The sequence below is a fragment of the Giraffa tippelskirchi genome, chromosome 1 (assembly GCF_054371585.1).
Source record: "Giraffa tippelskirchi isolate mGirTip1 chromosome 1, T2T-mGirTip1v1.2.pri, whole genome shotgun sequence".
NCBI lineage: Eukaryota > Metazoa > Chordata > Mammalia > Artiodactyla > Giraffidae > Giraffa > Giraffa tippelskirchi.
In genome coordinates this window covers 150,983,962-150,999,262 of record NC_137275.1, presented here as the reverse complement: position 1 = coordinate 150,999,262, position 15,301 = coordinate 150,983,962, and positions in this window count along the sequence as shown.

Sequence of the window (15,301 nt, the reverse complement as noted above, 5' to 3'; positions counted from 1 at the left end):
GGAGACCCAAATCAGGAGAGCATCAGGATGCTGATGTAAGATTGAGATCTTTCTATACCAAGACTGAAGAGACACCCTGGCCAGTGCATGCAGTCAACAGGGCGCCTCATGTAAAGCTGTGTTATTGTGTCCCAGTACCTGGCAGGGAAGAACAGGCTCCTCCAACTCTTAATTTCAAAAGAAAGAGGCATGTGTTTCAGTAACTTTGTTGCATGAATAACTGTCAAAGGGCAAAAAGGTTCTTTGCACAAAGGAGACCCAGCTGAAAGCAGAGCTGTCTTGCTTGATAAAGGGGAATTGAACTGCAGGAACATGAGGTCTTCAGGGATCTTACCAAGGAATAGAAATTGGGATTAGATGTTGACCTCATGCATGGGAGGAAAGTTAGTTCAGGAGGGAACTTCAGGCACAAGCAGAGTGGTAACTGGACATTTCTGTAATGAGCGGACTCCTTTCTACTTAAGCAAAGCTGTGGTTCTGCCTTCCCTTTTGCTCTGGAGAGCGATTATCTCTACCTTCCAAGGTTATTCACCATTCAAATTTCCTTGAAAAGATGGTCTGGAGTAACTTAAGTCTGAGTCTTGATATAAGACATGCAGAAACATGAGACCACATGAAAACATAGGCAAAACATTCTCTGACATAAATCACAGCAGGATTCTCTATGACCCACCTCCCAGAGTAATGAAAATAAAAGCAAAAATAAACAAATAGGACCTAATTAAACTTAAAAGTTTTTGCACAACGAAGGAAACTATAAGCAAGGTGAAAAGACAGCCTTCAGAATGGGAGAAAATAATAGCAAATGAAGCAACGGACAAAGAATTAATCTCAAAAATATACAAGCAGCTCAATTCCAGAAAAATAAGCGACCCAATCAAAAAATGGGCCAAAGAACTAAACAGACATTTCTCCAAAGAAGACATACAAATGGCTAACAAACACATGAAAAGATGCTCAACATCACTCATTATCAGAGAAATGCAAGTCAAAACCACAATGAGGTACTATCTCATGCTGGTCAGAATGGCTGCTATCCAAAAGTCTACAAGCAATAAATGCTGGAGAGGGTGTGGAGAAAAGGGAACCCTCTTACACTGTTGGTGGGAATGCAAACTAGTACAGCCACTATGGAGAACAGTGTGGAGATTCCTCAAAAAACTGGAAATAGAACTGCTATATGACCCAGCAATCCCACTGCTGGGCATGCACACCGAGGAAACCAGAACTGAAAGAGACATGTGTACCCCAATGTTCATCGCAGCACTGTTTACAACAGCCAGGACATGGAAGCAACCTAGATATTCATCGGCAGACAAATGGATAAGAAAGCTGTGGTACATATACACAATGGAATATTACTCAGCTATTAAAAAAATGCATTTGAATCAGTTCTAATGAGGTGGATGAAATTGGAGCCTATTATACAGAGTGAAGTAAGTCAGAAAGAAAAAACACCACTACAGTATATTAATGCATATATATGGAATTTAGAAAGATGGTAACGATGACCCTATATGCGAGACAGCAAAAGAGACACAGATGTAAAGAACAGACTTTTGGACTCTGTGGGAGAAGGCGAGGGTGGGATAATCTGAGAGAATAGCATTGAAACATGTATATTATCATATGTGAAATAGAGCGCCAGTCCAGGCTTGATGCATGAGACAGGGTGCTCAGAGCCAGTGCACTGGGATGACCCTGAGGGATGGGATGGGGAGGGAGGTGGGAGGGGTTTCAGGATGGGGGACATGTGTACACCCATGGCTGATTTGTGTCGATGTATGGTGAAAGCCACTACAATACTGTAAAGTAATTAGCCTCCATTTAAAATAAATAAATTAACTTTTTTTAAAGAAACCTGTCTTCCAACCATAGCAATCTTTGTCTTATATTTCTTTCAACTTGATACTTCATTTTTATTTATTCATGCAGTGGAATTAGAAGCATTCAATTATATAGATTGATTAAATAGTTTTCAAGTAGTCTCTTTAAATGAATATTCTTTTGATTATTATTGAATGTAACACTTTAAATGGATTCACCTAAGAATTTTACTTCACTTTGTGTGAATTCTGTCCATGTCCTTTGTTATTTACCAGTTCACTATTAGGCTAGAATGTGCTACTACTTGGTCTTAACCCTACAAGTCATAAACCTCAAGAATAAGGGCAAGTGCTGGCTGAAGTTGACCTGAGTGGGTCTGAACCGTTGCTGTTGACAAGGTTCTGGAATAAGAGCCCTACCTGTTCATACCCCCTCAATTCCTTCACTTATCTAAAATCCAAGGACTCACTGTCTCCCTTCACCTAATTTTAGACAAGGACTGACTAACTATAAAAATACACATATATTCAGATGCCAGTAAATAAGAAATACTTCCATAGTTTTTACAAAAATAGTCAAAGACCAAAGAAAGTGAAAAGTTTCTGTGGTTTAGAATAGTTTATATAACTAACCAAGAATATGCAGTGGAATTTCTAAAACGAAATAGATTATCAAATAGAACAGATTTTTCCTTCACAAATAATACAGCTAAGGTATATTTTTCAACTAAACTTATTGTATAGAAAGTCCCCATGAAGTTAATGATCAATGCTGCTGCTGCTGCTGCTAAGTCGTGTCAGTCGTGTCCGACTCTGTGTGACCCCATAGACGGCAGCCCACCAGGCTCCTCCGTCCCTGGGATTCTCCAGGGAAGAGTACTAGAGTGGGTTGCCATTTCCTTCTCCAATGCATGAAAGTGAAAAGTGAAAGTGAAGTCGCTCAGTCGTGTCCAACTCTTCTCGACCCCATGGACTGTAGCCCACCAGGCTCCTCCATCCATGGGATTCTCCAGGCAAGAGTACTGGAGTGGGTTGCCATTGCCTTCTCCTAATGATCTATGCATTATATTGTTTTGGTATTGGAATACTATTTAAGTACGGAAACTTTATTTTTGTGGTTCAAAAATCCAAACAACACAAAACGGTACATAGTAAAGAAGCTCCCTCTGAATCTTGTCCCTATCTAGTCTATAAGGTGGTCTATTCATTTCCTGTGCATCTTTACCAAACACATCAGACATATTTTCTAATTTTTCTCCTTCCTTTCATAAAAGATATATATATTGTTTTGTCCCTCACTTTGTATATTTAAAATCATATCTTGAGATTGTTCTATATAGAATATAGAGTTTTTTCTTAATATTTTTGTACCATTTGTAATAATTACTTGACCTATACCCTTTAATGGACATTTGTATCATTTCTTATTGTTGCTGTTCAGTCGCTAAATCATGTCTGACTCTTTGCGACCCCATGGACTGCAGCACTCCAGGCTTCCCTGTCCTTCACCACCTCCTGGAGCTTGCTCAAATTCATGTTCATTGAGTCAGTGATGCCATCCAACCATTTTGCCCTCCATCATCCCCTTCTCCTCCTGCCTTAATCTTTCCTAGCATCAGGGTCTTTTCTAATGGGTCAGCTCTTTGTATCAGGTGGCCAAAGTATTGGACAGAGTTTCAGCTTCAGCATCAGTCTTTCCAATGAGTGTTCAGGATTGATTTCCTTTAGAATTGACTGGTTTGATCTCCATGCTGTCCAAGGGACTCTCAAGATTCTTCTCCAGCACCACAATTCAAAAGTATCAATTCTTCGGCCCTCAGCCTTCTTTATGGTCCAACTCTCACATCCATACATGACTACTGGAAAAACCATAGCTTTGAATATATGGACATTTGCTGGCAAAGTAATGTCTCTGCTTTTTAATATGCTGTCTAGGTTTGTCATATTCAACTTTGCAGAATTCCATAGTCATATTTTCAAAGATATACATTGCTTAATAATATATTCTAATACTTGAAACTCTATTATATGTTAAATTTAGATGGTTGTCACTTCAAAGCATTTGGTCAACATGGTGATTGATGATATCTTTGATTGCTTTGGTAAATATACTTGGAAAATTTATAACACAAAACAGACACTCTCAGATAACTGGAGGTCGACAAAGTGTTACAAGTCCTATATGTAGCAACTCAGCAGTGTCTGTGCAAGTGGGAAACCCTTTGATTCAGCCATTTGATTTCTGTTGACTTCACTTCTCTCTAGGTTTGTCATAGCTTTTCTTTCAAGGAGCAAGCATCTTTTAATTTCATGGCTGCTGTCACCATCTGCAGTGATTTTGGAGCCCAAGAAAATAAATCTGTCACTGTTTCCTGTTTCCCCATCTATTTCCCATGAAGTGATGGGACCAGATGCCATGTTCTTACTCTTTTGAATGTTGAGTTTTAAGCTTTTTCACTCTCTTTCACCTTCATCAAGAGGCTCTTCAGATCCTCTTTATTTTCTGACATAAAGGTGCTGTCATCTACATTGTACCGTTTCTAAGTTTATGCTGTTTCAAATAGTGTGTTAATATATATATGCATATACTACATATACAATATATTGAATATATTGTATATATATGATATAGATTGTGTATATAATATATACAATATATTATTGTATATGGCAATATACAATGACACAATTTGTATTTGTTCTATCATATATGTGCAACATAAATTCCCAGAAATCAGAAGGCTGAACCAAAGGGTTTCCAACTTGCACAGACACTGCTGAGTTGCTACATAAAAGATTTGTAAAACTTTGTAAACCCCCAGTTATCTGAGAGTGTCTTTTGTGGTATAAATTTTCCAAGTATATTTACCAAAGCTATCAAAGATATCATTGATCATCATGTTGACCAAATGCTTTGAAGTGATAACCATCTAGATTAAACATATAATAGAATTTCAAGTATTAGAATATATTACTAAGCAATGTATATCTTTGAAAACATGACTATGGAAATCTGCCAAGTTGTCGAAAATAAAGTTTAAACACTATAGGAGATTATTAGGTATCTCTCAAATGATTAACAAGAATTTTATTATCATTGCTATAGAAGATAATCTTCTGTATGTCAATAACTGAGATTATGTTTTCCTAAATTTTATCGACTATTGAGGGAAAAAAATAAATTTACTCCTGATTAGAAACTTCATTTAGAAAATTCTAGCCATAAAGGAAGATAAAATAGGTTCCTATATATTTAGAATAGGAAAGTAGCTAAAACAGCAGGGTTTAAATTGAAGCAGTCCTGGGTGTGAATTCCAGGGCTGCTGCCTACTGTGGTCAGTTCTTCTTTCCCTCTCTCTCCTTGCCATGCCCCAGGTGGGCAGAGAATAGTTCCCTGATGACTGACTTTGGGCTTGACCTGTGACTTGCCATGACCCTGGAATGGAAATTCAAGTGACAGCTTGCCAGTCCCCGTTATGTAATCTTCTCCCCTTGGACTTCTTCCTTCCTCCATGAGATCAGCTTGCCTCAGAGAGTAGATCTTTATTTCAGAATGAAAAAATACTCAGAGAAGACTTGAATCCAATCTGAAGCCAGGCCCAGCTGAACTCAAAGAAGCCTGGTCAAAGAAGTTTGTACCAATTTATCTACAGATACATGAGATTTTCAGGGATTTTGTTTGTTTGTTTGTTTGGGGATTTTTTTTTTTTTTTTTTTTTTTGCTGCTGCTGCAAAAGCTGACCAATACATCTACTAATTATAACATCAGAAAGAATCCTCCAACTCTACATCACCATTTTCTTATCTGTAAAGTGAAAATAATAATAATACTTAATTTACTGAGTTTTCAGGATTAAAAGCAGTAATGTAGGTAAATCATTTAGCATGGGAAGCCAAGAAAGTACCCTTGCCCTTGTGAGAGTAGACTGAGCAGATAACTATCAATGAGGCAACGGGGCTCTCATTTCTCCAGACCGTCAGTTGGCTAGCACCATCATCTTGGACTTCTTAGTCTCCAGAATTGTGAGAAGTAAATGTTTATTATTTCTAAGTGAAAAGTGAAAGGTGCTCAGTCGTGTCCAACTCTTTGCGACCCCATGGACTATATAGTCCATGGAATTCTCCAGGCCAGAATACTGGAGTGGGTAGCCATTCCCTTCTTCAGGGGGTCTTCCCAACTCAAAGATCTAACTGAGGTCTCCCACATTACAGGCGGATTCTTTACTGTCTGAGCTATCAGGGAAGCCCATATGTGTGTGTATACATATATATTTACACACACACACTTTTTCCCACCTATACTCAAACATACAGAGAGAACTCTTCTCCTAGGTTTTTTTTTTCCCCCAGAAGTTAGACTATACTATCTAAACTCATTAGTTTGAACTTTTTTTCCACTCAAATATATGTCAGGTACAAATTTCCAAGTCAATAACTAAAAACCTAACATTATTTTTAGAAATTTCTAAAAGTATCTTCAATGTTTACTTCATACATTCTTAAGAACAAGATAAAAGGTAACCAGTTAAAATAAATCATTTATGCCTTTAAGTCTTTCCACCTCCCTTCTGATTTCTTCTAAGTTTATTGAGTTACTGTGACTACAGAGACTTGATATTCAAATCTATTTTCTCATCTTTAAATGATTGACTTTTAAATATTTACCTTTTGACTTACATGTTATTTATTTTGGCATAGAAATGATAAATGGAAAATAAGATGGCAAATGGAAAATACCGTGTGAAATTATGTAGTTAATGACAAGGTGGTCATTGGAGATCTTCACCAAAAAAACCTCTTAAACTCTGGAATGCAACACAGCTGAAGCCAGAAGTGAAGTCTCCTAATGGTTCATTTCAGATCTTAGTGTTTGGGATTAAGAGTCTCTAAAGAGAAAGTACTACTAAACAGATTACATTTCCAAGTAATACCCATCATATGAAGATGATTATGAAAATAAATCTGACATATTTGACCCCCACTATTAATGTCTATTTTACTAATAAAAATAATTATATTGATAATAAAATGATCAATGTAATGAAATTAATGAAGTGCAGATATAATAGAGTAATGGATAAGTTGAAGGAAATAGTAATGTATTAAAATAATAGAAATATATGTGATACCACAATAATTAGGTTTGAGTGATAAATATTGTACAAGCTAAATATTCTATCAAAATGAGAATTTATTTTAAATTAGTCATAATATAAAAGGCAGAAATCTACACATAAACAGAATAATTACACTATAAAAATAAACTAAAATAATCTACGATCTTTTAAGACAAGATTTATCTGAGAAATAGTAGTAATTCTCTTCCCAGGATTTATGTGAAATGCTCAGTGTCAGGATAAATTGCTGCTTGTCAAATTGAATATGGTTACATTATCAAATACCATGGGCCGTCACAGTACATCTTTTTTTCTGGCTTTTTAATAGGTGTTTGAGTGCCAGAATTGACCAATAAGATTATAACAATCCTGAATTCATTTTACAGTCACAGAATGGACCATGCAATATTGAATTAATAAAAGAACAAAATTTTTTTAATCATCCTTTTTCCCTCTTCCACAATAAGAGTTTAAATGACTAACGTTAATAAGCTTTGGCCCTAACCATAGATGTAGGAAATGCAGGAGACATGGGTTCAGTCCTTGGGTCAGGAAGATCCTCTGGAGGAGGAAATGGCAACCCACTCTAGTATTCTTGCCAGGAGAATCCCACAGACAGGGTAGCCTAATGGGCAGCAATCCATGAGGTTGCAGAGTTGACATGACTTAGTGACTGAGCACGCGCACTTAGGTCATAATAGACCAAATTTTGAGTTTTTCCCCCAAGAAAAACATCACTTAAACTGTACTTTCCCAGAGGAATTCTCACAGTAATTCATCTGGGTGCCTACACAACCAAAACTGAGGTTTAAGCTTAAGTTTGAATGAGATTTATGAGTAGTTCAATTATACTTATAAATAAGCCTAGATCACTAATTTTCTAACAATTCCAGTTGACAGAATTATAGCAGTCTCTCCTTATTGTCTAACTTTCATGTTCTTTATTTTCTTGTTTCTTGACATGATTATTGATTGCTCAAGTGTTTTGAAGTTATTACTAGCTTTAGATTTAGAGTTACAGAGGTGAAAAGAAAAAGTTAAATTCAACAGTTCTGTAAATCTGATGTCTTACAACAGCTTTTTAAACTATCAAACTGACTCTACTTTATCAGTGTCCACTTTTATCAATGTCCACCTCTGGTCATATGTAATCTTGCTAGGAGTAGCTATACCCATAATGAATTCATTATTAAAAACTTTGGTTGGCATTTAAGACCATACAGTAGAAAGTGAAGCTAACCTCTTCTTCAAGCAAGAGCTTTCACTACTCTTGTTGTGTGTACTTTTCCCTCCCACGTCACTGCATAACTCATTCTCTGATCTTGCTTCATGGTTTCCTCCTTACATACCTTTGTTCGTTCACCCATTATTCATTTTTAAGTGCCAAGTAACTGAATTCACCGTTGGGGCATCAGTAAAGAGCAAGGTATTTAACATTCTTGTCTAATATTTTAGTGGGATTTCCAACAGGGAAGTAGCTAATTACAACTTAATGTGATATGTTTCCTTGCTTTCGAGTTGCCCTCTCTTGTCCTTCAGCAGCAAAGATATGAAACAGTTTTCAAATCACCCTCACATTGAAACTATACATAAAGCCTTGCCACATAATACCTTATTAACATATAGAATCACTTAATTATGTCATAGCGTACTCAATACTAGATTTGGCATGCTAAGCAAGTCCCAGCATACTCTCTTGAACTTGAAAACATTTAAATATTTGTGTGACCTTTTTAAAAATGTTGTAATAGCCAGGCACAGATTTCGGTAATCTTCCCCTTGAAAATGTTGGTATGCTTGTATTTTAGTTGTTCCCAAGTGGCACTAGGGGTCAAAAACAGCCTGAATGCAGCAGACACAAGAGACATGGATTTGATCCCTGGGTTGGAAAGATCCTTGGAGAAGGAAATGGCAACCCACTCCAGTAATCTTGCCTGGAATCCCATGGATAGTGGAGCCTGGCGCTCTACAGTCCATGGGGTTGCAAAAAGTCAGACACGACTGAAGCAACTTAGCACACACACATATACATGCTTGCATTTTAATGCAATTGTTCAATTTTAGGGAAAAAGCATGCCATTTTACAAACTTAATGTCAGGGTTTAAAGTATCTTTGAAGGTAAATTCAAAAATTCACCTGTCTCACAAAATCTGTACTAGTCCAGAATACTTGTGGTTTTACTTTTCTCCCAATCCCAACTGCATTTATCGTATTTTTTGTCTTAGTCCACCCTTTCTCTCCATTTATAGTATCTGCACTGCTGCAGGCTTCATAGGCAATCATTCTGAGTGCAGGCAACAACGTACTTTTTATTCTGGAATTGTCTTATAGAGATGACTTGTACTCCCAAAGTGTAACACAAGTAACTGCCTGGTTTCCCTCATGACCCCAAAGTGGCTCCCAGCAGCTACCAAGCCCAAATGCTGTCTCACTGCCAAGCTATATGAAAAAGCAGCATTTCTGATTTTCTCCCTGATTGGAACTACTTAGATAATGTACGGAGAAGGCAATGGCAACCCACCCCAGTACTCTTGCCTGGAAAATCCCATGGATGGAGGAGCCTGGTAGGCTGTAGTCCATGGGGTCGCTAGGAGTCGGACATGACTGAGCGACTTCACTTTCACGCATTGGAGAAGGAAATGGCAACCCACTCCAGTGTTCTTGCCTGGAGAATCCCAGGGACAGGGGAGACTGGTGGGCTGCTGTCTATGGGGTCGCACAGAGTCGGACACGACTGAAGCAACTTAGCAGCAGCAGCAGCAGATAATGTAACCCCTAAAGTAATCCTAGTGTCAAGGGAGAGAGCTTCACCTTGATTCAATCAAGAAACCAATACTATCTTCTCACAGGCTGCGCACAGTGACAACCCCACTTAAAGGGCAGGAAGGGGTTGCAATGGAGACTGATGAAATGGTCTTGGCGTAGCCAAGTCAATTCGCACATCACGACTTTCTTAACTTCACGAACTGGTGACATAAAACCATTCATAGTAACAGATAAGGCCAGTGTCAGCTGTTAGAACCAAGAACAAATTACTTGAATATTTAACTGATTCATTCATTCACTTACACAACAGAATTTTTCTTGAAGTTTCTAACAGAGAGCTATTAGATAGATATTAGTACCTAACTCTTTGGGACACAAAGAATCCAATAACTGGTTATGGTAGACTGGTGGCAATGGTGATAACCAGCAATACCACCAACAACTAGAATGCACATTAATGTTTGCCCAGTGGTAACAAAGCTTGTGGGACTCCCACTATGTAAAGCATCAAAGCAATTTCACCCTCTTCTATAATCTGCCCTAGAATCTGCCCCAAATTATGTGGCCTCTGTTATAATTCAAATTGCTGTAATAATTTTACTCAGAAAAAAATTTAACCTATTTTATGTATTTTCTATGGATCTAAATAAATAGATCCAAATATGTTACAAATCAATTAGGGGTGCCTAATAGCATTTTCTAATTATGAAACAAATGACCATTAAAAATCAGACCTCTTTTAATAACAAGTTAATGAGTGATATTGCACTAGATTGTCTCTATTTTCATAATTAACTTCTGGATAAAATAACACATAATATCAACTGAAATATGTATTTGCCTTATAATTTATTTCCTCACCTGAACACAATCTCCTATAAGTCTAAGCTTCATTATATGAAAATGATAAATTAATCTTTGATCAATTAGCCCTGTTAAAAGGTTTTAATTTATTTTTAAGAACAAAAATTTTTATAAAATTCCAGGGTTAATGATCCATAGATCTTATTGAGTGATTTTTTGATCCTATCAGAGACTTTGTCAATTAAAGTAAAATAGAATTATTATTCATTGATACTTGACAAGAAAGAGGCACAATTTTTAAAAATATTCATATTAAATTGGTCCATTTTTTAAAAGGTAGTATCTTTTCCTTTAAATTTATGAATTATTTGTTCTCAAGAAGCTGTCATCTCTATATGCTGCCTTAGTACACAATACTGAATTCCAAGTGCCCTTATATTTTCTCTAATTAGCCACTAGTGAACATAATCAATTCTGGCAAATCCTATCATACTTCTCACTGACTGATTGCTCAATTTAATGTTCAGATCAACATCTACTGCTTTAACCACATGGATATCATTACCTCTACCTACAATTTATTTGTAATTTTCATATTTAAATTCCATTCCAGGAATAAAGATACTAACCATGGAATTCTTTTTTCTTTATGTCACTGATTAAATGACATATGTGATGAAAGTTTACCTTTTTTCTGTTTTTACTACAGCTTATTTTTCCCCTTTTAAAAAAATTTATTTTATATTGGAGTATAGTTGATTAACAATATTGTGCTAGTTTCAGGTATACAGCAAAGTAATTCAGTTATACATATACATTTATCTATTCTTTTTCAAATTATTTTCCCTTTTATGTTACTACAGAATATCAAGATGGATTCTCTGTACTACACAGTAGCTCCTTGATGGTTATCTATTTTAAATATAGCAGTGTGTAAATGTCAATACGAAACTCCCAATCTACCCCCCTTCTCCCCTGGTAACCATAAGTTTGTTCTCTGCGAGTCTGTTTCTGTTTTGCAAGTAAGTTCATTTATATTATTTTTTAATTGCTTATACTCACATACGTATCATATGATATTTGTCTTTGTCTGATTTATTTTGCTTAGTATGATAATATCTAGTACAACAGCTAATTTATCATGCAACAGTGGTACACAGTAGAATGTTTTGATAAATGGCCTATTTTATAGAATTTCATAATATGGGAACAGCTTTAGTGAATAATGATAATTTAGTTAATAGTCCTCATAAACATAAAAGAGTCAAAATAAAACACTTAACTCCAAATTCCTGACTTCCAGAAAAGGCTTTCACCTTTCAATCTTCTTCTCTGTAAACAGTACTACCACTTGTCCAGTGGCTCAGGCCCACAGCTTTGGAAACATTTCCAGTGCACCTCTTTCTCAGTCCCTATTAAAATGTGACTGTTACTATATTATGGCAAGACCCATCTTTCTCCAGTGCTGCTTCCTCTAATATATTGTTTATTGGCAACAGAGCAAACTTATTAAAAGAAGCAAATCTGCTCATGTTAACTCCAACTTATTAATTAACTATTCTTAAATAGATCCCTATAACCTACAGTATAAAGTCATTCTTCTTAGTGTAACAAAAGAGCCTTTCATGAAGTCTGGCTCTCCCATCTCACCTCTCATCATAATGTCCTCAAGCTGTTTGTATCAGCCATCTAGCTATCCTAGGCTCTTTGTATTAATATTTCTCTGAACGGGCCAAGATCTTCTGCTTCTAGGCTTTTAGATATGAATTTCTCTCTTCTTAGCTAGCTTTTCCCCACCCTTCTCTGCTTCATTCACGTTTATATTTCAAAACCCATCCAAATACCACTTCTTCCCAGAATCCTTTGTGGACCTCCTAAGTCTAAGCTAGGTGGTATAGCACTCAGTGGCTCTTCCATTAGTATCTTTTACATTCTGATAACTTCTTTTTTACTTGTCCATTTTCATTATTAACAGCGAGTTTCTTATGAGCAAAAACTGTCTGCCTGAACTTCACATACAAATCATCAAGCATAGAACTTGATACATATTAGGCATCCAACTATTCTGAAAGGAAGGAAAGAGGGAAGGGAGAGAGGTAAAAAGAGACTATGTAAATCTCAAGGGTCATCAAGTATCTGGAGTTATAATCTTATACTGCAACTGGGAAAGCCATGGTTTCCTAGGGTATGTAACCTAAAGGATCCACAGGAATTACCTCTGATATGAAGAGTGGAAGGAAGCACTCTTCCTCTAGGTTTTGGGATGCTCCACAAAGAAGCACATCAAGCCAGCAAATCCAATTCCCCTACTCAATGAAAAGACCAGTACCATTCATAAGTAGTGTTAATAATTTCTTGGTTCTAAAGAGACAAGAGCTAAGAGCATACCAAAATTCCAGGAAAAGAGCACTTAAATGGCAACTGAGGCAAGCCACGGACTTGCTTTATGGGATAGCTGTTTTCTCCACCAGCCATCATTCAAGAAAGGGACACGATAACAGGAAAACAACAGTCAGTATCCACAAATTTGCCTCATTTCATGTAATAACAAGGAAATCAACTAATGAAAGCTATACACAATTTCCCCAAATGACTAAGAATACTTTTCCAAGAAAAAATGTTCCAGCCCTAAAGTTGTCCAGAAGTTCCATTGTATTCTACTTCTTCAATTATTTCTGATCAAATTAACTTTCTGAAGTTCCAATCTTCATAAAAATTATGAAAAAATTATCATTAAATCTTTTAATATAGTATGTTAGATATCTAACGCTATAAAGTTTTGTCCAAATCTACAACTTAAAATAACAAGCATTTTTACCTTACAGTTTCTACGTATTAGAAAATTGGAAGTGGCTTACCTGAACGGTTCTGGCTTAGTCTCTCATGAGGCTGCATGGCCACATATCAGCTTGGGCTGCAGTTATCTGAAGGCTTATTGGAGGGCTGGAAGATCCACCACCGAGATGACTCACTCAGACGCTTTTGGCAGAAGGCTTCAGTTTTTTGACACACAGACCTCGTCACTGGACTGTTTGAGGGTCCTTATCACATTCCTGAGAGTAAGCGATCCAAGAGAGAGCACAAAGAGAAAACACAATCTTTTATGACCTATTACAGAAAATGGCGTATGTGTTAGTCTCTCAGTCGTGTCCGACTCTTTGCGACCCCATGGACTGTAGCCCATCAGGCTCCTCTGTCCATGGGATTCTCCAGGCAAGAATACTAAGTCGGTTGCCATATCCTCCTCCAAAATGACACAGTCATTTTTGATATATTCTATTCATTAGAAATAAGTCATTAAGACCACCGTGTATGCAAGTAGAGCCAAATTAAGCTCCACATTCTCAAAGAAGTATCAATGAATTTGTATACATATTTTAAGAACAGCACATATACTTAATACTAAAGCAATATTTTTTATTTGCATAGTATTTCAGCTTGATTAAGTTTGCTTCTAGAATGACACCATCAAATGACAGCATGCATTCTACGGGAACACACGTGGAGGAGGGCATGGCAATCCACTCCAGTACTCTTGCCTGGAGAATTCCGTGGACAGGGAAGCCTGGTGTGCTCCAGTCCATGGGGTTGCAAAGAGTCAGACACGACTGAGCGACTAAACAACAGCAAATGGGAACAGACTCCAAAATGACATTTTGGAATAAACTTATTATCAGTGTGTATCTGCCTCTATTTGCATTGAGTGATACTATGGGGAAAAATACATAGCTCTTTCCTCTCTATCCTCAACCTAAAAAGAAACTGTCAGATCCATCCAATCCTCTATGTCCCCCTTTTACTTCCAAAGTTTAAAATATTGAGAAGACTAATCATTTGATAGTGAATACACAACAAATAAAAAGTAACCTGAATGAGACTTTCCATTGGTATTTCTGGTTGGAGGGTCTGAGAAGTATGTCTGTTGAAGATTTTTAAACAATCATTTTCTCCTACCTCCTGCTCATTCTGCCCTTTCCCTTCTTTCCCCTCTTTTCCTTACTCCCCTCCACCCCACTTATTTTCACTGGGAAACAAGACTTCAGCTGACACATCCAACAGACAGGTTAGAGGGCAGTATCTCTGAGCCTGGGCTTTTAGCTGCCCCTCACCTCAATTTATATTGGTCATACAAATGAAGCAACTTGCTTGTGTGCTACTCTTTATCTTGTCTTTGAGGACATTTTTCTTTTAACCACTTCTAAGCTCTCTGCAGGGCTTTCCTTGTGGCTCAGTGGTAAACAATCTGCCTGCCAATGCAGGAGACATGGGTTCAAATCCCTCAGTTGGGAAGATCCCCTGGAGAAGGAAATGGCCACCCACTCCAGTATTCTTGCCTGGGAAATCCCAAGGACAGCCCTGGTGGGCTACAATCCATGGGGTCACAAAAGAGTCAGACAGAACTCAGTGACTAAACAACAAGCTCTCTGCAGGGCAGGATCCTGGTTGAAACACCAGTCTTTGCCTCTCATAAAAGCAACTATACACATTTTGTTATCCATCTTTACTCTATGGTCTCAGGTCCTTTCATCCCCAACAGCCTCAAGGACCTTAGCCCTGTAATAAAATCTCCTCCAGACTCTCTGCAGAACATAACTGGCTGGGGTATGTGGGCAGGAGGTGGTTCTAGCTTTGTGTGATATATCTTCTCTAATAGGCCACATTCTCTAACACACTTCATCCTTTCCCCCTCTATTTGCCACCATTTCTGGCTTTTCTAGCCTAGTAAAGCCCTTTACTTGTTGCAAGCATCCAAAAACTTGGAATCTTCCAAGTTCTTCCCAGCAGGG